Genomic DNA, 25373 nt, shown 5'->3' with positions numbered 1-25373 from the left:
GTCCCTACAAACATACACCAACGGTTTCCTCCAGACTTTTATCAAGTTCAATAATTTTACTGGTGACTCTCCAACGTGTTAATAGTTTACAAATCTGAGATTTTAAAATATATAAAAGAAAGTATGAGGATATACGTGTCTAGTGTCTTACAATGTTGTAAGTTTTATACCTTCAACAGTAATTGTTTTATCGTTTGAATAATACGTATTACAAACCAATGAATGTATCAAATAAAAAGTATTAACGAATTAATACTTAAGAAAACATTATTTTCTAAATACTGTATAATTAGGTTTGTAAATGTTTGATAAACCCACTTCCCTTTGAAACTCGTCTAAAGGGTTTAATCAACAAATTGTTCGCCTCTACAATATCTGTAATTCTTCCCATTACGTAAGTTATCTTTGTATCTAGACTTTTAAACTGTGATCAACACTACCACTCCTATTAGTCTAAACAAAGTTAAACTATTTAAAATTATTGAAACAAATAATTTATCAATTTTTTATTATTTAATCATTTTATTTCAATCAGTTTGAAATAAACTACCACATACGATCCTATTTTTTTTTTTTTTTTTTTTTTTTTTTTTTTTTGGTCCACCCACAACCGTGTTAGCATAAACTTATTGTTATTGTTACCACAAACAATTTACTGTTCACTCGAATTACCATCACCCAACGACACTTGTTACATTTTGAACCTGTTGAGTCAATTATAACATATCCCTGTAACCGTAGGAACTAATCTGTCCGTGCTGTGTAGCCCCTCTTATCGACCTGGGGGTGGTGCGGGCGTATAACGGTTGGGGTGTAACTGCACGCCGAAGCTTTACCTCTTATATTCACTCATATTCGTTAAATTTACAACCCAATAGTCTGATCTTTAATCCCATACTGCGTACAGATGTTGTAGTGAGTTTGTGTTTCAGTGAGTTGTGTCTAGTGCTGTGCGATGATTCTACGAAGGTTAGGTTAGCTGGTGGCCCTCCCAGATAACCTGTTTACAAGTGCAGTGTACGGGTGTTTAAATAGTAAAGAGGAGCTAGTTTGTGTTTACCTGTGATTCCTTAACTAATCAAGTTCCACTTATCTTTGGTACCTTTTAACTCCAGTATTTTACAATGTAAGTGCAAAGAGGAATATACCTACACAACTAGACCAGTACGAGAAAACAATATTCAAGAACACCGTTTATTTTTCACCACACCTTTCTCCGGCAATAAAGAGTTAGGGCTATGTAGTCCATGTGTTTAATACTGTATGTGTGTGTATGTGGCCCCCTCCCCCTATACCCCCACGACATGCCAATGGCTGAGCTCGTAGTACGAGGTACACCGGCATGAAGACGTCACCGAGGAGGTACGGCATGGCTCACTGGACTTAACATTGGTGAGTCTAAACTTTTAACTTAGATTGCTATATTTGTGGTATATATAAAATCTAAAAAATCTTAATGTGGTTAAAAATGTTATTTTCGCAGAGTTAGGATACCATAAATTATTTATTATTTGGTTATTTTGTCACAGATATAAACATTGTTTTTGAGTTTGTTGTTCAAAATAAATACGAATAGTTTTTTGGAAAAACAAAGCTATACCATTTTTATTTTATATAGGTTGCTTGGATATGCCAATTAAGTAATACTTATTAAATACATGACTTACTTTTCCTTCAATATTTTAAGTGGGATATTATACAAACAAAATTAAGATAAAATGTTGATAAGTTTTCGTAAAATGTTTTTGTATATCATTCCATCTACATTTTTAAATACAGATATTCTTTTAAACACTTAGTTTCCGTTATAAAATGTTATATACATACATTATAATGAGACGTTTCATATTCATCAACAGTTATTCTGTTTTCTTAATTTAAAATTGGTGTTTTGCTAAAAGAAATAATTGTGTTTTACTTAAGCCATGGATTAGCCTAATGAATGGACAAATTCCAAAGCATAGGATGAGAGGGGGGGGGGTTTGAACGATGAAATTATAAATTTAAACATTTTAAAAGTTATAGAAAAGCAATATAAAGCTTTTCTGGTTCCAAGCATGTAAATTTAAACAATTTAAAAAGTTCCAAACCTAAGACTTAAAAATACTATGCCAACTAATTACCTTTAACTATTAAATGCTGCTGAAAGCATTTAATCACAGTCATTTGAGTTAAATCAGTTTTGGAATTGATGTGCATAAGTAGTATTCTTCGTAATCTCAGAGTTGGTGACTACAAAATTATGATTATATTAGTAATGAAAAAAATTATAGTTATACCTAGACTGTTAAGATGAGGACTGTAACTGATATGAGTATATATTTTATCAATGCCTAATACATTTGTATATTAAAGTTGATGTTGATAAAACTTAACGTAATCGCCACCGTTAAAAAATTAAGACACTTGGGTTATAACAAGACCTGAAGTAACTTACCTAACAAGACACCAACATTTCCATTAGTCTTTGCCACTATTGACCCAGTCCAACGAACTCTTGGCAAACAATACTTAAAAATAAGGACATGTCTTGTTTGGTCACCTAAATTTATTGTTTAAGTTAAAGTAAAAAAAGTTAAAGTAAAGTTGTTTAAGTTTATTGTCAAAGTATTAAGGATTAATCTAACAAAATATCTAATGGATTATTGGGGTTATATCAATTATGTTGAGGACAAAGTTGGCTTGCTTTTGTTCAGGTTAACCTACTTATATAATCTCTAAACTATTAAGTTAAACAAAATCCATCCTAATAGCCCTAATGAAGAAAATTGAACCAATCAACCAATGTAGGAAGAGATAAAAGTTGATGAAAAACCTGTTCTAGGTATTACTTTAGGTATCAATAACTACCCTATAAACGTTTAAGTAGATTAAACCCACAAATTTTTTCTATACATTCCCCCTTATCGTCTAATATTTATCGTATCGAGGCACTAACCACGCTTTTAGAATTCATAATTATATATTCATGACAAACCTATATACTTTTGTTTTCGAACATATTACTTAAACAGTTGTGGTTCGAAATATCTTATGTAAAACCACACAAAGTCGACACCAGCAGTCAACATCTGACATGGCACACACAAGAAATGCAACAATGCTTTCGGAACAATTATTTGTAATGGTTGAATATTTTAAGTTTCTTTGAAGATTGTTTACTCAATATGTAAAAATACTCATGTAAGTAGTTAATTGATATGTTAAACCTTTTCCTTTATATATTAATTATTTAAAAACGTATTACAAATATCAATGGATAACTCGATAATCACTAAGTCCTCAAATTGTTGAGTTTGTGAGGATTTGCTGTAATATAAATTTAGCAGTCCCCTTAATGCCTTATGCGAATTATTGTATAAGGGTAGGACACACTATTATTTTATGTTTTAATTTAATTGCCTTATTAACATCGTTTCTGGGTAAAAATAAACACTGCTATTCTACATATTAGTTTAAATCTTTAACCGCGAGCCATTGGTATCCCTACAAGTTCATGAGAATCTCATTGCCTCCTATAGCTCTAAATACCGTAGTAGTCATGTTCTACCTTTACACCTCAAGACGCCAGACTATATTATAATGTACACGTACAGTCTAGCCTACAAGGTGACGAGGCCTTAGTCTACAACTATCACATAGCTTAACCATCAATAATTAGTGTAATTTGAACCCCAAGTTTGTCAACTAATTGAAAAACCTATCAATTATATACTATACATATTTTTAACAACTTCCCGTAATAAGGACTAAGTAGATATAATATACGGGTTTAAAGTCACTTGGGGCACGTTTTCCCATAAGAAATAACATGGGATCATTTTTTGGCCACTAAAACCAAAAATCCTGATCTTTTGCCTAAATATCCCTATAAAATTGTCAAACCTTATTTCTTACTTATTCCCCATAAATATATTCGATATTAAGCTAAAAAAGCTATTTCTTATATTTATTGACCCTTACAAGTGTAAATGTAGAGTAGAGGCAATATGATGGTTTAACGCCACTTTAGGCACGTTTTCCCCATAAGAATAACATGGTGAGCTTTTTTTGACCACTTTTTAAAAAATCCAGCTCTCGGCCTATACAAGCCTATATAAATGTTCAATACCATTGTACAACACTATTACTATTTCAAATCCATATCCATTCACATGTATATTCTCAAAATCATCAACTTGACAGTGCGAGGTTTGTACGCGAACTCGGGCGCGCTCCCGGCTCATGGCGCGCTCCTGACCTATGGTCAGGCTTCTTGCTCCTGACTCATGGTCAGTCTTCTCGTCTCTAGTGGCAAATACTGATTAAGTCTTGAGTGGGTGACCTCCCGTTGAAGTAATTTCTAATTAAGAATTTAGAAATTTATGTAAAAACTTCTTAATTTTTAGTTAAAAAATTTGAAAATTTCACAATTCCTGGTTAAAAATTTTTGAAAATTTCACAATTTCTGGTTAAAATTTTTGAAATTTTCGGAAAATCTATAAATAGAGGTGACATCAGCCCAAGTCCTCATTCCTAAACATGAAGCCGTCATGTCAACACTGCTCCGTGTCGCTCTCCACCAAAAGTAACCTGATTCGCCACTACAAGGTAATTCATCAAATGAATGTGAAACTGTGCAAGGTTTGTGATTTAATCTGTGATAATAATGTGGCTTTAAAATCACATATATTACAAAGTCACAAGACTTGTAATTTTTGTAAGAAAAATGTTGTTGGCCATTTTAGAAGACATATCAATTCTTGCAACAATTGTCCATACACAATGATAAAATTTGTTGGTGAATCAATTAGAGCTGAACTTGAAAATACTCTCAAGTCTTTTCCTCTGCCAATAAAATGGACTTTAGTTAGGAGAATTAAATTTATAAAATATTCAATGGATAAAAATGGAAAATTAGTTAATGAAAAAGAATGTATAGCGGATTTTAGAAGTCTTACTACCTTAATTATTGAGAAAAGAGATTTAAAGCCTCAAATTAAAAATGCACTTTTAAAGATTGATGCATCCATTCACAAATATCAAGCCCAAGGCAGTGGTTGGATATATGACCATACTAAGTATTGGCAGCTGCATGTTTACAAGTATAAACCCCTAACTCCAAAGTCATATATCCCCACACCAGAGAGTATTCAATCAAAACATGCAGTTCTAAATATAAGAAATTTTGACAATAAATGTTTCCTTTGGTCGATATTAGCAGCTTTATATCCAAGGAATTGTATCAACGAAAATGCTAATAGAGTCTCTAATTATGTACCCTATGAAAGTCAGTTAAATATGACAAATATAAAATATCCCGTAAAAATATCTGATATTGATAAATTTGAAACACAAAATAATATAAGTGTTAATGTATTTGGAGTTGAAGACCAGAAATGTGTATATCCATTAAGAACAACCAAACTGAATAGTAATACCCATGTAGATTTATTATTATTACAAGAAGGTCGTAAATCACATTATTGTTTAATTCGTGATTTTGATAAGTTAATGTTCCATTGTACAAAAGATAACAATAAGAAGCATTTTTGCAAGCTGTGTTTGCAACATTTTTACACCAATGATAAATTAGAACGTCATATAACATATTGTAAGAATTTTGATGCGCAAAGAGTGGAAATGTCTAAACAAGATATATTACAATTTAAAAATTATAAATATCAAATTAAAGCTCCATATGTAATTTATGCTGATTTTGAATGCTTTATAAACTCCAATATACATATTCCATCGGGTTTTGCATTTGTCGTAGTAAAAGATTCAAAAATTATTTCTGAAGAGTTGTACAGTGGTATAAATGTTATGGATGTGTTTTTCGAAAGGCTATTTGAGACTTATGATTATATTAAAAATCAAATGGCAATATACATTCCCCTAGTAATGACTCCTGAGCAAGAGGTATCTTTCCAAAACTCAACACACTGTCACATTTGTGAAAAGCCCCTATATTTTGATAGGGTGAGAGATCATTGCCATTCCTCTGGGCAATACCGTGGAGCTGCCCACAATGATTGTAATTTAAACTATAAAGTAACAAAGAAAATCCCAATATTCTTCCATAACTTGAAAAATTACGATGGACATTTAATAATGCAACACTTGGGAAAGTTTAATAAACATAAATTAAATTGTATAGCTAAAGATATGGAAAAATATATATCATTCTCTGTTGATGATTTGATATTTTTAGATTCCTATAACTTTCTGTCCCTTCCATTATACAAATTAGCTTCCAATTTAAATACATTTAGATTCATAGACAATCCACTACTACAACGTAAAGGCGTATTTCCATATGAATATATGACGGGACCAGATAAGTTCGCAGAGTCTCTACCTCCAATTGAAAAATTTTACAGTACTTTAACTAAAGAACATATCTCTTCCAACGAATACGAACATGCTAAAAATGTCTGGACCCATTTTAATATAAATAATTTACAAGAATATCATGATTTATATCTTAAAACAGATGTATTGCTACTGGCTGATGTGTTTGAGACTTTTAGAGACCTGTGTTTAAAGGATTACAAACTTGACCCCGTACATATGTATTCACTTCCTGGACTTACATGGGAGGCCTGTCTTAGAATGACTGGTATAAAATTACAACTATTTCAAGATATTGACATGCATTTGTTCATAGAAAGTGCGATTAGAGGAGGAGTCAGTATGATTTCCACACGTTACGCTAAAGCCAATAATAGATATATGGGTGAACACTATGACCCCAATCAAGAGAGTGTGTATTTAATATATTTAGACTGTAACTCGCTATACTCTACAGCAATGTGTGAGCCACTGCCCGTGGATGGATTTCGTTGGACAAATGAGATAGACTACAAATATAATCAAAATGATGAGTTTGGATACATTTTAGAAGTTGATTTAAAATATGATAAAAGCTTACATGATTTACATAATGACTATCCATTAGCACCTGAGAAAATGAATGGCAAATTAATACCTAATTTAAATGACAAAACTAAATATATTTTACATTACAAAGCATTACAAAAATATGAGGAATTGGGTTTGATTGTTACAAAATACCACAGAATTTTAAAATTTAGACAGTCTAAATGGCTTGCGCCCTATATTAATTTTAATATTGAAAAACGAAAATGGGCTAAAAATGATTTCGAAAAAGACTTTTACAAATTGTTAAATAATAGTCTCTTTGGTCGAACAATTATGAATCAACGAAAGTTTCGTGACATTTATCTCAAGGATGAGTCACTATTAACAAAATATGTCACTAATCCAAGGTTTGACTGTAGCAAAAAGTTCGATAACAATTTACATGCTATACATTTAAAAAAATTAGTTGTAAAGTTTAATAAACCTATATATTTAGGAATGACAATTTTGGATATAAGTAAAGTAATAATGTATGATTTCCACTATAATTATATGTCAAAATTTAAGAACAAAAGATTTCTTATGACAGATACAGATTCTTTAATGTATTCTATAGTTACTCAGGACTTTTACAAGGAAATAGAATGTGACTTGCTCTTTTTTGATACCTCTGGATATAGTAAAGACCATTTCTTATACTCTGATAAAAATAAAAAAGTCACTGGCAAGTTTAAAGATGAATTAGATGGTCATATTATGTATGAATATTGTGGTTTAAGACCAAAGTTATATTCTTACATTCCTCTTAAATGGTTATATGAAGAAGACAAGCAAGCTTTAGAGGTGAAGAAAGCTAAAGGAGCTGATGGTGCTACAGTTAAACATCTCCTTAGACATCAACATTATTTGAACTGTCTTGCAACTGGGCAAGATTACTATGAGAATGTGACAAGAATTAAATCTACAAATCATCATCTTCAAACCTTGACCATGAACAAGAAAGTACTATCCTTTGACGATGACAAGAGGTTTATTCTTGAAGATGGTATCAATACTCTTGCGCTTGGTCATTATAAAATTGATCAAACATGAATTGTATGTGTAGATATAAAATAAATGCAAATGTTAAAAAACTCCAGTCTTTTATTTATTTACCCTTACCATCCTCTTGATAGAATTGGTCAAACATAAATCTATATTTACCATTATTCTTTGACCTTTCTTTGTCTATTACGAAAAAGCCATATTTAGTTTTATCCCAACATTGATGACAGAGATTTTTAAATTGGTCAAATGAAAAGTCATTACCAACATGATTGTGATATACATGTTTTAAATTTAAATCATCTTGTTTGAATAATATTAGGAAATTTACATTATCACGTAAATGTTTGTGTACTTTGCTGTAAGATTGACACAAGTAAAAACAGTTAATATTTTTATGTCGACCCATTGAGAAAAATTGTGTAATATTTGGACTATTTATGTCATCAAATACAACAATTGACTGTGATTTTACATCATTTGGTGTGATTTCACAGTCAGTAAACGTGTGTAATTTCACTTCATCACACAAACTAAATATGTCAATTATTTTTTTATATTTTTCTTGTTCTAAAGATTTAGATATTAAATATAAGTTTGTAAATTTTAATCCTTCCTTTCTTACAATTAAGTTATAAATTACAACCGTCTTCCCACTTCCACTTGGACCACAAATAACACATCGAATATTGGTAGGAAATAGACCCAACTTCTTTGGTATATTTTCCTTAGTATGTACTATTTTAAATTTGTGTTTTTGTTGAATAAAAGACATTTTTTATATAATAAAAATGGTAAAAAATGTCAATAAGAAAACATGTAAAAAGGGCAAAGGTTTATTCCTAAAGCCATACAGGGGTCGAGGGTTATTGAATACTCTTATAAATAACCTTCCATTCCCACTTCACATACCATCATATCGGTACTGTGGACCTGGAACGAATATACGTGAGAATCTAGCTAAAAATGTACCTCCAAAAAATAAACTAGACTCTTATTGTAAAGAGCATGACATATTCTACATGAATAATCCCGATACCGCTTCTCGGAACAAAGCAGACATGAGATTAGCAGACTTAGCTTGGACTAGAGTTACGGCCAATGATGCAAATCTCGCTGAAAAAGCTGCTGCTTATGCCGTAACAAATTTGATGAAGGCAAAAGCAAAAATGGGAATGGGATTAAAATTTAATAAAAAAGATGGACAACTACCAGCTGTTAGAGGCCGCAAAAGACGTGCCTCACTTCAGGGGGGTGTACCTAAAAAACGAGCTAAAAAATCTAAAACCAAGAGTAAAAGAGTGCGGAATAGTTAATTTAGACAGTTCATCTGGCACACATTGGACAGCATATCGTAAAAATAATGATATTGTAATTTATTTTGACCCATTTGGAATCCAACCTCCAAAATAAGTAATTAAATATTTTGAGGGATATAAAATATTCTATACAACTGATCAAATACAAGATTTAAATAGTTCTATTTGTGGAATTTTATGTTTATCATTCATAAAAAATTTTTGTTTATAAAAATGGATTCATTTACTATAACATTTTCGGGTACAGAGTCAGAGCTAAAGTCAGTGTTCTTTCCTCCCATAGAATTAAATGATGATTATGTAATTGGATTAGTAGATTTTCAAAGTTATAATTCTATATTTAATGTTAAAAAACCTCTAAATACTTTAACATATTACAAAGTAGAGAAAATGACATTACCAAAAGGAGAGATCTCTGTCGATGATTTAAACCAGTTATTAAATGGTAAACTTAAAGTTATAATAGATAAAAATGGAGAAGCATTAATTAATACCAAATCCAAACTTTTGTTTAAAGGGCTTATTCCAAAATTAAATCAACTTAAGGGCAACAAATTAACCATTAGAGAAGGTGATGATGTTTTCTATTATGACCACAATGCTCCAGTTACAATAGAAATTTCTGAAGGAACATATGAGGTGGTTGAGCTTGCAAAGGAAATTCAAAAGCAAATCCCAGACTTTTTCCTTACAGCTAATAATAAAACTATGAAAGCGACACTACTTTCTAGCCACGTGTTTGATTTTACAAAAACATGTTTAGGGTCTGTTTTATTGGGATTTAAAGGTGTATCTACTCCTGGTGTTCAGTTTGAATCTACAAATAAAATAAACATTAATAATGTAAATGTGATTAGAGTAAAATGTAATATTGCAAACGGGTCCTATTTAAACGGAAACAAATCACACACCATACATAGCTTTTATCCAGAAGCTCCTCCTGGCTACAAAATTATCGAAGTTCCAAGAAATATTATATATTTTCCTGTAAATAAGAGAAGTTTAGATGTTGTCAGTATTACATTTGCCGATCAACACGACAAGGCAATTGACTTTAACGGAGAAGAAACTACAATTACTTGTCATATAAAAAAGATATGAGAATTTATAAGAATTTATCTATAAGTGTACAAAATGCTAGGTTCCTAAAATCAATAGGACTAAAGTTAAAATTTTCTATTAATAAAAATGGAAGATTTTCTAGACGTTACAGGGAAATCCCAATTCGACGATAGTGTGGTTAAAATTACAAATCACTCCTATGTTCCCCACAATACTTTAGCAATAAATAATTCTGATGAAATTCGAATATGTATTAATAATCAAGATTTGCTAACTCTACCATGTAGGAGTTATCTGTATATTAAGGGAGAAATTGAAAATCATGATAAAGGTCATTTTATAAATAATGCATTTGCGTTCTTATTTGATGAAATTAGATACGAAGTTGCAGGTAAAGAAATAGACATTGTAAGAAACCCAGGAATTTCTAGTCTTATGAAAATATTGAGCTCTTACAATAAAACTACTAAATTGTCAAATGTAGCATTTGATTCTGACACGAATTTAAAAGAGTTCCATAAAGGTGGCAAGTTTAGTACTTGTTTGCCATTAGAGATGTTAATGGGTGTATTTGAGGATTTTAATAAGGTATTAGTAAATGTCAAACAAGAATTGGTGTTGAAAAGATCCAAAAATGATTTGAATTGTATATTAACAACCACTAGTGCTCCAGCCAGTGGCACTGCTGATACGATTCCCAAAATTACACTTAACTCAATTCAATGGGTAATGCCACACGTGATACCATCAGATGGAGAGAAGTTACAATTACAAAAGATGTTATTGCAAAATAAAAATTTGCAAATTGCATTTAGAAGTTTAGAGCTGCATGAACTTCCATCATATCCCAATACCACAAGACATACATGGTCAGTAAAGACATCTTCAAGTTTAGAGAAGCCTAGGTATATTATATTTGGTTTCCAAACAGCTAGGGATAATAGTGCACGAAAAAGAACTGATGAATTTGATCAATGTAAATTAAAAAATCTCAAAGTATTTCTAAACTCTGAATATTATCCTTATAGTGATTTAAATCTCGACTTTGAAAATGGAGATGTCTCTAAAGCTTATGAGATGTTTATGAGGTTTAGAGAGACTTACTATAATACTATCCCAGATCCTATGATTAGTAGGGCTGAGTTTATGAAGAAATATCCACTAATTGTAATAGACTGTTCTAGACAGAACGAAACAGTGAAGGAAGGAATTGTTGATATTAAATTAGAGATTGAAACTGCAGAAAATGTGCCAGCAAATACATCTGCATATTGTTTGATAATACATGATAAAGTGTTTGAGTACAATCCTTTGTCAAATGAGATAAATAAAATGTAAATAAAAGATGAAAAACATTCAACAAGAATTGGTTGACTCTGCAAATCAAATACGAGAGAAATATAGAGCTTTAAAACGTGGCAAGTTTCTAGAGGCTGAAGAGAGGTTCCAAACATTCCAACCTTTAATAGAGCCATTACAAGAATTAAAAAAAATCACAGCTATTGGCAAAACAGAGAGGCCTCAAATGGAGATACTCCCAATGACTCCATCTAGAATATCAATGATACCAAGATTACAACCATTACAACCATTACAGCAATCCACTCCACAGAAATTAGATTTTGGTATTTTAGCATCAGACTATTTAGGAAATTACCTCAGTAAAAGTAGTATGACAGACACTACATATGGTATTAGACGAGAAGCAAATAAATTTTTTATTGGAAATAAGGAAGTTGATATTGCCAATGATGATGTCACAGTTGCAAATAAAACCTACAAGGGGACAAAAGGCTTGTGGCAGTTGTTAACTTTAAAAGAACCTGAGGATTATACTCAGGTTGATTTGCAAAATTATAAAGAGATTTTGGAAGCCACAAATGGACATTTAAAGAGTTACAAAGATGGTGCACCAATTTCAAGTAATAGACATACTAAATATCTTGATATAATTAAACCTCTTTTTAAATCTGTTGGTGAAGGTTTGAGACAAGTGACTGGTAATAAAATAGACTATATTTATTGGGATGATCCTAATGAGCTTGTAGATAGGTTAAGACTTCTTTGGCTAAGTCGCCAAGCCGGTAACTCAGGAGTGGATAATGAAATAGATTCCATTATTGAGGAATTAAGAGAAAGTGGAATTATTTATTAAATAAAAATATGTTTATAGATAAATTTTATCGTTTATATAATCCATATAATAAGCCTGCAGAACCCAGGGCTAGTCATGAACCTACTTTAAATTTAAAAGACCATAGTTGGAATTGTTTAAACCGTAAAATTGGTAATGTTAAAGATGGGGAGTTTGTAGATGATGTATCAACTTTGGGTCAGACATTAACTAGAAAAGGTGATGTATTTTTACAAGGTAAAACTAAATATGAGTTTTTAGAATCTAAGAATAAAAATTGGAATGCTAAAAAACAGAAAATTACTAATGTGGAAAAGGGTGAAAGTTTAGATGATGTGCCCACTTTACAACAGACTTTAATACGAACAGATGGTGGTACATTTGTACAAGACAATAAAAATTATGAATTTTTAGAATCAGAGAATGGTGTTTGGAATGCTAAGAAACGGAAAATTACTAATGTAGAAAAGGGTGAAAGTTTAAATGATGTGCCCACTTTACAACAGACTTTAATACGAAAAGAAGATGGTAATTTTGTACAAGACGATAATAATTATGAATTTTTAGAATCAGAGAATGGTGTTTGGAATGCTAAGAAACAGAAACTTAGCAATTTGATAGAAGGTACAGATAGTAAGGATGCTGTGAATGTTTCACAAGTTCCAAAAATGGAAGCAGGCTATTGGGATTTTAATAATAAAAGGTTAGTACGTGTTAAACCTGCCGTTGATGACACTGACTGTGTTACAAAAGAACAGACTATAACTTTTGATAAAAAAGAAAAATGTTGGGATGCCAAAAAACAATATATAAGAAATCTGCCAATGGGGGAATATTTAGATGATATTTGTTTAATGTCACAAGCTATGTATTATGATGGATCAAAATTTGTATATGGAGGAAGAAAATTTAATTTGATGGAATACAATCCTGATTTATTAGTTGCCGACCCTACATCTTTGAGCGGATTTAAGTATATAGATAATAGACCATATATACCAGAAAACTATGTATTTAAAAGAATGGAAGATAATCTATTGATTGGGGCTAATGGTAATATATTTACAGTACAAGGAAAGAGTGATGTTATAAAAAATGAATGAAATTGCATACGAACTTCATAAGCCTGCAAGAAAGAATTTCATTAGAAGGTCTTTTAAAGTAATAGGTATAAACGAAACTGTACAAATAGATTTAATTGATATGCAAAACTATGCTAGAGAAAATTCTGGCAATAAATATATTTTAACTTTAATAGATATATTTTCTAAAAAAGCTTATGCTGCTCCGCTAAAGAATAAGACGGGTTTGGTGGTTACAGAAGCCATTAAAACCATTCTACCAAAGGGGGTTAAAAACATTCAATCTGACAATGGAAAAGAATTTTTTAATCAATATTTTAGCAAACTAATGAAACAATTAAATATTAATCACTATCACACATTTTCTACAACTAAGGCTGCAATTGTGGAGAGGTTTCAGAGAACTTTAAAGAATTGGTTATATAGGGAATTTAGTGCTCAGGGAAGTTATAAATGGTTGGATTTACTTCCAAAGTTAATTCGAAAATATAATAATAAGGTGCATAGATCTATAGGAATGAAGCCTAACCAAGTGAGTATTAAGAATAGTAAATATGTGCACGAGAGGTTGACTTCTAAAGTAGTGCAAGTTAAAAAGCCAAGATATAAGGTAGGTGATAGTGTGAGAATTTCCAAGTATAAACATGTTTTTAGTAAAGGATATACCCCGAATTGGACAGGTGAGCTATTTACAATAGCAGAAGTTAAGAATACAAAGCCTGTGACTTATATCTTGAAAGATGAAAATGGTAATATAATCAGGGGAGGCTTCTATACAGAGGAATTGTTAAAGACCAAATATAAAGACATGTATTTGATAGAAAAGGTTATTAGGAGAAATGGTGATTTATTATATGTCAAATGGCTTGGGTTCCCAAGTAGCCAGAATTCATGGATTTCCACTAAGGATGTCCAAGGGAGCGCGCCATGAGCCGGGAGCGCGCCCGAGTTCGCGTACAAACCTCGCACTGTCAAGTTGATGATTTTGAGAATATACATGTGAATGGATATGGATTTGAAATAGTAATAGTGTTGTACAATGGTATTGAACATTTATATAGGCTTGTATAGGCCGAGAGCTGGATTTTTAAAAAAGTGGTCAAAAAAAGCTCACCATGTTATTCTTATGGGGAAAACGTGCCTAAAGTGGCGTTAAACCATCATATTGCCTCTACTCTACATTTACACTTGTAAGGGTCAATAAATATAAGAAATAGCTTTTTTAGCTTAATATCGAATATATTTATGGGGAATAAGTAAGAAATAAGGTTTGACAATTTTATAGGGATATTTAGGCAAAAGATCAGGATTTTTGGTTTTAGTGGCCAAAAAATGATCTCATGTTATTTCTTATGGGAAAACGTGCCCCAAGTGACTTTAAACCCGTATATTATATCTACTGGACTACTATTCAGTATAATGAAAGTCATACTTTTCTAGAAACTTAGTTATATACAATTAGAACAATTAACGAAAATCTTTTATCATTAGGAAATAATATTATTTACACTATCAAGACTAAATTTACACCATTCTCCCCAAATAGAACTCTTTACACAGTTTCCCAGGTTTAGATCCAAGCAATAAACTACCCACACAATTGCATCCTTATGATTACGATGTTATCTGGTAGTGATAAGCGGGGAGTGGTCACGGCAGACCAAGGCCATTGTTATTAGGTCAAAGCACAACTTGGGCTGCAGCTTATCTTAAACTGGAGACGATAAGGAAATTACCGAGGAGGGGCTTTGATCTTTGAAAATTAGTAGGTTTAGTCAACAAACTTGATTGGTGTTGGTGTAATGAGAACTCAGTATGTGAATGTTCTATAAGTAAGAAGTCTTTAAATGCTGTATGTATCTAAAAAGGTTAATCTCTCAAACTGGCTACAATCCTGTGCTGTGTTTTACGTATCAAAGTTCGTCACAAAAGAAACTTTTAGGGGATAGTTTACTTATGCAATATAATTTTTTTATAGTAATGATAATTATAAATTAATGAAGCTTTTACTTTCTTAGATTGGTTTTGTATAAATTTAACATCATAGACAGGTCCATCAACCCTTTTACAGTTCGATAAAAAAGGTATTAACCTAGGAACAAGCCTTAGAACAGATTATCAACGTCAATTTCTTTGGGTTCAGGATGATTTTTAAAAATCATGGAACTACTTTAATTCTACTTAAATGTACAACAAACATAAAGATATTTAATAAGCCTTTGACTCCGGGGCATAGGGAATTAGGACAATGTTTTTAAGAATAAGTTGAGATTTTTCTGCAATTTACAGACATCGAATTTTTACTTTTTGTTAAAATTCCTAACTAGTACGACAGTTAAAACACTACTTATTAAGATTTCTTATTATGTGGAAAGTACAAAGAACATACTCTACTAATAATCCAAGTAACCATGTGAAAAACGATTTTATCCGCAAACATCTCGAAACACGAATTTTAAAGTTTTAAAATGTAATTTCAAAGTAAGCACTAAAATAAGAATCTTATCCACCCCTGACTCTCCTTATATAGTCATTCTTTGTATCTCTTTGTTTCTTCTCCTTTAAGATAATCAAATCACATGTTGGAAAAAGTTTTTCTAACTTGCCTTTTAAAAATGTTATGTTCACATAAAAAAAACTAACCCCGGGAAGTTTTAATGGTGTAAGAAAATACAGACGTAACCACTTACGACATTTACTATGCAAGGCTTTTATGAGGATCACAGTTGCGTGCTTTTACCACCGTTAAACAAGAATGCATAATTAGCCTAGTCACGGAGTAGCATAATCGATATTGGATGATGAGTGAAGTAAAAGAAAGTACACGCACAAAGATAAATAAACAATGAAACAAAAAAAACTCTCTTAGCAAAAATGGTTAAACGTAGATTAGTGTTTACGTTTGTCAAATTTAAGATTAATACCTCTTCATACAGGCATGAGATGATATTCTCGTCAAAATAAAGTAGCATTCTACTTACGAGTATTCAATCAATGTTTTACCTCGTATCTTATGTAAAAAAAAAAATATTATACAATTTCATTTTCATTAATGAGTTGACAATCACTCGTGATTTCAATCGTAGTTAACAAACTTGACAATAAACGTTGATTTAACACATATAAAACTGTTGTTGGCAGAAGGGCACAACATTCAAAGTATAATGAATAACCTTTCATTCCACTACTTATAATTTACAGGTTTTGACTACAACGGTTTAGATTTGAGATTACATACAGTTTATCTCCGATTCAATAATTAAGTGGTATGTTTTCATGTTTTGCTCTTGTTAAGTAGCCCTACCAATATATATAATAAAGCCCTATAAATCGATCAATAAGATTAACATTGGTGTAACATTAGTGAAACGTTAACGTTTTATTTTATAATACAACATTAGTGTGTATGTTTTAGAAGAAACCCAATGAAAAACTACATATCTATTGAAAGTCAGTAAATTGTATTCGCTTATCCAAACAACCTCAATATGTTCATGCAATGCAAATAATAGTAACGGTAACGGCAAATAAGATAATAGCTAAAAAAATCATTCTTTGCTTTATAATAAAAACTTATTCAACCTTGAGTGTAACAACGATACTCAAATAATTTTGCTTCAAACATGTATATCATGAGGGGATGTCGACAACAAACTCCTCAAATCGAAATGTCAAAACCAAGATATGCGTGTTGTCTGATGGTAAAAAATGCCCGGGAGTTGTAATTTTCACCCCCTCCACCAAAACCACCAAAATTAGCTTCACCCCCCCCCCCCCCCAATCAGACGATTCATAGACGGTTATTATCCACACAATTCCTCCCTTTACATGAGTAATCAAATTATCATTAATTATATCAGAAACGATTTATATTACATTAGATTCCACTGAATCAATATTTATCAAAGCCTATATAATACCTGGAGTTTATAGTGTAAATAAAGTGATGAAACAATAGTGATAAAAGTTCAAACAGGGGAATTGTCTGGGATATGGGAGAACTAATTTATATTATTTAAGATTCCGCTAAATCTACATCAATATACTTTTTGTAGGCTATAGAATAGGTATCTGAATTTAGACTTTTCATGAGTAAAGAAAGTGATAAAACAATATATGTTTAAATTCACTCGGTATTTAAGTTGCTGTAACAGGGGTATTTTATGGTCTTTCAACAGGCAGGAGTATATCGCAATTAATTTAAACTGCTTCAGATTTCGCTGAGTCTATGGTCGTCTTAAATACTAGAATACTATTGTGTTCTACAGTACTGCAAAAACCACTTGACGAAGCATGGTAACAATTAGTGATACAATATATTGTAATCATATTTAAACGCGTACGTAGATTTACTGATATTTCCAAAGTGAACGGAACGGGTAAAAATAGGGCCACCATCGTCGATTCTTGAACCCTACTGGGAAAGAATTATGGTGAAAGATAGTAGTAAATTGTTAATAGGGGTGGAGCTAGGTCAATACGGAAAAAGATGAATGAGACTATCAGTATCAACGCCAGGGATTGGCCTAGTGTGAGTTGAGTGAAACTAGGGTACATGGTGCACACGGTGTGTAAAGCTTGTGGGGTCATAGTGAAGAATGTGTCACTATTAATTTCGGAACTGTGAATTAATAAGACAATTCCTTAGTTCTACAAGGGAATTAATAGAAAATAAATTGTAGAAGTTCAAGAATTATTGAGAAATTTAACGATTTAAAAATTTAACAACCTACATATTTTTTTGTTATTTTATTTTTATTTGCTTTCTTTTACAAAATAAAGATATAATTTCAATTGTATTATTGTGATTAATCACACACGAAATTCTCTGAATCTCAAAACTTCGTAATTAAAATCTAGAAATGTCTGTAGAGGCTAATTTTGCAACTTTGTTTACAAAAGTGGTTTCAAACAAAACTCTACAATCTCCTCTTTCAATTAATTCTCACCCGGTGATGATAGGTTGTATAGTTTTCACTTAGGGTGTGAAAAGTGTACGAATAAATTAGAATCACCCTGTACTTTAAAAATATACTTACAAAATATTTCATAGTCCATTTGAATATTTAATGTGCATGATAATGACTATGACAAATTTTACTTTCAGTTCAGGTGTAAGCATTATGCCGTAAAGTACAAAGTACATTGTACCAGTACAAAAGAGAGTTTCAGAAGTACAATGCCGATATCGGGAGGTTTAAAGAGCTGTGATCTTGCCAACATCTAGTACCCGTATATTGTACCAAGTGGAGTGCGAGGTTTATACTACTGTATTTGGCTGACTTCCAACTAATATATACACAGAATTAAAAAATTCTGTTAAAACTGTGTTTAAGAGAAATTTTAAAAGAACAATTTGTTGGTCCAGTAACTATTGTATAGTTCTAGTTATGCTTTATTATCATAAACACATTTATTCTTTGCATTTCTCTTATGTTCGACATACAGAACTATTTTCCTATAGTTACATCTAAGATTTAGTTTAAGTTTACATTTCATTGTCATAACTAACTTCTTCTATTTTTTTATGTATATTTTTTAGAGGAATCGATACAAATGATGATTTAATAATGACCTTATATAACCAATGTTTTGGTGAATACAGTACAAAAAATCTGTATTATTTTCTTTATATTTCGAAATCCTACTATACCAACATGTAGTCATCGTCTATTGAATATTGCATTTGTATAGTAAATAAAATGTTTCTCTTTATGTGGTCGAATTGAAGTGTTTAACTTATTTGAAACCAGAGAACGCAAGAGCTGAAACCTTTTACAGACCTAGAGATTTGTAAAGTAGGTAAGCATCTGATAAAGGTCAACCAAAGGTCAGTCTTCGTCATAAGGTATTGTAGTGCAGAAAAAATATTTCTGTATTTTATTTCCTAGGTACATTTTCAAGTACCTAAACATGTTATGCAAGGAACATGGAAGGGTTAAAACGAGAGTACACAGTCCTAAAACAGCCAAATTAGGTTTTCAGCCTACGAAGAAAATCACTTGGCTACATATTGGAATAGACGTCACTTGACTTTTTTAAATACCCATTTACGAAGTGACATAACATTTTTTTTATTGATGCGACACCAATATCTTGAGAATAAGTAGCTTTATAAAAAAACATTATTAGTATAAAACTACACATTGTTACTGGTTTTCCCCCTCTAAGAACATTCTACATGAACAATAATTATTTCAACGTTTATAAAATATGCGCATGGTGTATGGTTACAAAAAACTTAAAAACTATACAATTTTGTTGATTCTGAACATTATTTGAGAATATCGCTCACGAAAAATCCGTACGTCATCGTAAAACAAATCTACACCAAGTTCACTCATATAGCTTTTTGTAATTGTAAGTTAAAAATGAGTGACTGACTACTATAATCAACTATAATTACTAATGTGTGTGTGTGGGGGGGGGGGGTATGTTACAATATCATGTAGTAAACCTTCTAAGAATCATCGTTCCAAATCACATTGACATAAATTATAAAAAATAGAGTACGCGCCCATCTTCTATTGTTACTCTCCTATAATTCTTAAGTTAAAGGTCACCGGCTATAAATTATCATGATTCTAGTATAATAGTCTGAGAGCATTGTAACCCCTAAGTCATCTCAAACCACCTATATTCACCCCCCCCCCCCCTCTATAAGTTCTAGACGTTCACAAACAACCCTTTCATCTTTGACATCGATCATTTTGTCGTATTGTTACAGAGATGTCGCTCAACTTGAGCTTCGTGTTTTGTTCAGATCCCTCATATTTCAAACATCTCCACGCCTACGACATGCTACTTTTGCATTTGTTAATGAAGTGAACAAAAATTAAAAGAACTATTTCGTAAAAAAATACGTCTTAATACAGTCTATAGATCAAGATTATTGTCAAATACCCCCACCGCAGCAAACCTGCAGACTAAGCGAATTTCCATTTGCCTGATTGGATTTAAACTAAAATGTCTCCTTAAAAATATTACATTTATTCCCTATTTAAATAGCATTAGTTTAACGAGTACTTAGGTTTGCTGCAACAGGGAGGGTGGTAAAAAAGTGTTTTTTTTTGTACAATGTTAATAGTTTAGTATGAAATGAATGCATTTTCCAAATTTGATCAAAATATGCTCATAAACAAGCAAACTACAACAGTTTACAATTTTCTCCATAAGAATATCATGGGAATTTTAAATTTACAATTTTTTTAATTTTCTCCGTAGCCATTAGGCGCATAATAACGCTTCAATATACTAAACTATTTGTTTTTTTAAGCTCTACAAAATGGTTTGGTAAGAAGTTGCTAAATTTTATGTTTTTGGGGTCAAAAATGGGAAAACCAATTTTTACCCCATAAAACCCCCATAAACCCTTCTTCCCATAGTCCGATCATGCTGGTTCGCGAACTCGTTCGAATAAACGTAGGTTTACACATTTGTACCAAATACATATATATATAAATATATAAATACATATATAAATATATAAATACATATATAAATATATAAATACATATATAAATATATAAATACATATATAAATATATACATATATAAATATATATATATATATATATGAATTCGAACGGATGGTGTTTTTGGCCTCTAGGAATCTTAAAACGAAAAAGTAAATTGGTCCCGGGTCCAGGTCTTACCATGAGTACTACGGTAATAGCTTATTCCCTATATGGGAAATTCGCTAAAAATGAACTATTTTGCAGCTCACGAAAAAGGCTTTTATATTTATATTAAATTTATCAAAAGGTGCTTATTTGCAGTATCTTTACTTATCTTTATGGAGGATTAATGCGTATAAGCCAAATGTTATGCATTGCACTAACGGAAGTTATAATTTGTTGTAGTTAATAAAACTTGTAAATAAACACCAATGAAATCATAAATAAATGTCATAATAAATATAAAAACATACATAATAATATTGCGGCAGTGACTAGTTTAGATCGGCAACCTTACCCTTATGCTCTTATTGACCAAGTAATATAATAAGAGAATATGTGTTGCCAATTCATCTTAAATTAAAACTAATGCATAACTAACCAATTATCTTTATACTTTAATTAATAGGCCTACCTACATAATCAATATATAAATTTATCGTATTCCAACACTTAATTTTACTCACACGAAAACTGTTTTCAAAACTAATAATGATAAGAAATTTGAATTTTTACATTCACAACAAACTACTTAGGCTAAAGATAAAAAAATGTAACTGTTTGGTACATATGACGTATATATTTCCCAAGCAATGTTCCTGACCCGAGCCGACCTAAAACCTCCTGATACAGAGAGGGTTGTATTACCCAGGGGATGTGACGTCCTGAGGGAGCCAAATAAGATCCTGACAAGGCCTTTTTATATTTCACCCCGCAGCCATAAAGATTGTTTACGATCCAGAGACTCGTTTGTTTTGTTGGATATACAAGCATTGTCTCTCTGTGATATTATCATTTGCATTATTTTTACATGACATTAAAATACTACATCTTAAAAATGTTACATTTTTATGCTACATTACATTAGGTTATGCTACACGCAAACCTGTTAGCCCACCCGAAAAAAAATTATTTTACATCATATGTAATTAATATGTGGTAATTCAACGTCGTCGGTGTGTTGCTTTTACCCACCTAACCTAATGTCCTTGTTTTCAGAAATATAAATCCAAACCAATAAATAATGTTCTATACTAAACTCAGTTGCTTAAACTAACGATTTTTCAGTCATTTAGTTAATCTTATTTCTATCAAATCGTACATTTGACATAGTGCCCTTATAATTAGCCTTACTTAGTCATAGTCATTCTTTAGGCCAATAGTTATTCTTTATTTTTCGTATGAGACATTTTGAATTGCAATAAAAAAAGGAATCTTGTGATGATGTGGTGTAGTATGAGTGTAAATGAAGATACCTGGGCCCTATATATCTTCCTCTAACCACTGCCAAATCACGCACATTTCCTGTCGAAACCCAACTCTATTGCAAGGAATTAATTTAGCTCGTCAAAGTGCACAATATTACCTTAGCTGCCTATCACAGCCAGCTTTTATGTTCTTAATGTATCTAATTATAATATAGTGAACAGAGAAATATATATATATGGACTTATTCTAATTCGTGAAAAAGGTTACTAGACTTGAAAAAGGTTACTAGACTTAGCAAATGTGAATTCTAATTTATGATATTAATTGCCAGACCACGACCATTCCAGAATCCAATAAGTTACATAATTTAATTACTCCTGCCCTAACCTACACCCTTCCCCAACCCCTACTTCTATTAGCTTGACATCTTAGGCTACAGTTACTTATCCAGTTAGATGTACAGCTCCAGGCGCTCGACACTACACTGTACTGCTCTTGGTTCGCTGCGCGTGCCTACCCGGGTGACTGCGCGCGCATCGTAGTCATGTGACTTGCGCTATTGTAGCGATCCGCTACATCCTCCCCCCGGTGGGGTTGTTTTTTTTTTCTTTTCCTAGTTTTGGGGTGATTTTGGGGTTTGGGAAAGATGAAGGACGAAGAAATTTTTTTTTTTTTTTTTTTTTTTTATTGTGCTCGCCGTGAGATTGTGTCGTTGTGACATCGATGTCGGTGTGGAAATGTTCCAACAGTTTTCTGCACTCCTTTTGGTTTGACTCATTTGAGGTTATAATGTGTGTCGGTCTTGCTTATAAACTATTAACTATTTTTTTTTTTTTTTATAAACTAAAGGTAACTATGGTTTTGAATGAATTTCTTATAACTATGTTTGGTGGGATTGCTTAATCTAAACCTGCTCTAAGAAATGTGGGCGGGCGTATATCAGTGATAGATTTAATTAAGTTGGGTTGAGAAGATCTGTTGGCTGATGAAGTTGGATATATGATTGATGATGAATTTGGGAATGTTGTTGAAATACTGAAGGTTGATGAAATTAGATGGATGTATTGAAGTCTGGTTATTGCTGGTAATTGCTGGTAAATATGGAAGGTTGCTGAAGTTTGATGAGTTTCTTGAAGTTGAGTAGTTGGAAGAATGAAGAATGAAGAATGAAGTTGTGTAAACTGATGAATGAAGCTGGAGTAGTGTTCTGAAGTTCTTGAAGGTATACTGTTGTGATGTGATGTGACGTAATTTCGTAATTAGCTCTTGAGCCCTTACTAAATTCGGGGCGCTAATTATATCGCTGGACGCCTCTTAATGATGGATGAAATGCGTTGGGTTTTGAAGTTGATATGAGGTTGATGATACGTTTACTCAGATGTGAATTTGGAGATTGTTTTGATTGATGATTAATTATTTTGATGTTAGTTATCACTGATATATTCCCTGGATATTCGGTAAAAATTGATCGCGACTACTCTACTTAAGTTTACTATTGATACTTATGATCTAAATGAATTTACTAATAATAAGAAATTGTTCTACTTAATTTAAAAAAAAAGAATTTAATTTACTGAGTATAAAAGGGAAAAAATCTAATGTTTATCTACTTAAATGCTATGGATTTGATTGACTGGGAGATATATTACTAAATTTCTGTTGATTTACTAATAATTAATTAATTAACTAGTGTGACACACATTATACACTCTTTCAGCTTGGATGCTATTCATGGTTGAATGGAGTTTCGAAAGTCTGTTGGTTGATGTAAGGAATGATAGTGTTATTGTAAGTGTAAATTCATTCGAAGCTCCTCTAGTGCCAATTATCAAGAATTATGCACAGAGGTATTAAATAATAATTATTTATTCCACCGACGGCTTAGCACAACTTAATTTTTTAAATAAATATTGTTTTTAATATGTTCCTTCAATGTGAAGGATTGATCAGTGCTTGGTTTGATTATTTAAATAGGGCGGAAGTAGAGGTTTGAATGGAACAGATGTTTGTACTGATAACGGCAGTGTTATCTCGTGGCCGGCGCTTGCTATTGTCTGTTTCCTACTAGTCCATTTCTTCTCTGTCGCTCAGCAACATAAATATATTTATATATTTTTTGTATTTTATTTTAACGCATGCAAGTGTATAACACATAATAAACATTTAAATTACCCTTTACAAATATATAGTACATAACTCTTCTTCTACGCTCAGAATTCTGCCTTTTATTTACAAACATATGGATTGTATTGTGCGCTGTTATCTACTTTGATAACGATTGTATTACGCCTAAATACCATATATCTTATTTTAATATACGTGGATGACTTTACTTACTTAATACTTTTTATGAAATGTTGTATTTACCTTTGCGATTAAATTGCTTATATTAACACAGAAATACTTAATTTTACTTAATTCTACTTAGTTCTACTTAGCCTAATTACCATAGTTTAAGTCTAGCTTGGTCTGTAGTCAGTTGTCTGTATCGTTCCAGTGTTGTCATTTTTCAGTCCAGTACTTTTAGTGAGTGTTTGTTGTCATAAGTAAACTGTCGGCTGCACTATTCATATGACAGTTGCAATCTGTCATAAGAATGTGTTATGGCGAACGATTCCCGTCATATCCAATTTGAGCAAATTAAAAATAAAAAATTACTTAAAAAAAATTAGTCGTTTGCTCAGATTGTAAGTTTTAAGGGGATTGAAAAAGTTGTTGATTACTGGGGTCTGGAAATGCATATATTAAGTACAAACACTATGACGTGTTTCGCTGCCAACTTGCCACGTGTTGTCGCTTCCGGCTTTCCGGCCAAGCGGTGCATCGAGAGGTGTAGCCGCACCCTCTGTGAAGGTACGGCTTAGACTCAACTCCCAACACCCTATCAGCCGGGGCCGGAGTTGTATTGTGTACCGTATTGTTGAGAAGTATTGTTGCGAAGTATTGTTGTAGTCAGTTACTCGAGATTTCTTGCTAGATGTTC

The 25373-nt window shown here is 31.8% G+C and overlaps 1 protein-coding gene across 1 annotated transcript in view; it reads left to right on the top strand.

The window, feature by feature from the left end:
* The first annotated feature begins 821 nt into the window (after positions 1-821).
* LOC128986319 (blood vessel epicardial substance-like) overlaps positions 822-25373 on the top strand; it is a 112395-nt gene continuing 87843 nt past the window's right edge. The window contains exon 1 of the mRNA XM_054406637.1: positions 822-1392. The gene's annotated coding sequence lies outside the window, so the exon portion shown is untranslated. The remainder of the gene's footprint in view (positions 1393-25373) is intronic.

This window comes from Macrosteles quadrilineatus, unplaced genomic scaffold (assembly GCF_028750875.1).
Source record: "Macrosteles quadrilineatus isolate MER2022 unplaced genomic scaffold, UCM_ALF_1.0 Scaffold_2__2_contigs__length_208266976, whole genome shotgun sequence".
In the NCBI taxonomy this organism is placed as follows: Eukaryota; Metazoa; Arthropoda; class Insecta; order Hemiptera; family Cicadellidae; genus Macrosteles; species Macrosteles quadrilineatus.
The sequence above is the reverse complement of the archived record's forward strand: the minus strand, read 5'-3'. Positions and strand labels throughout refer to the sequence as shown.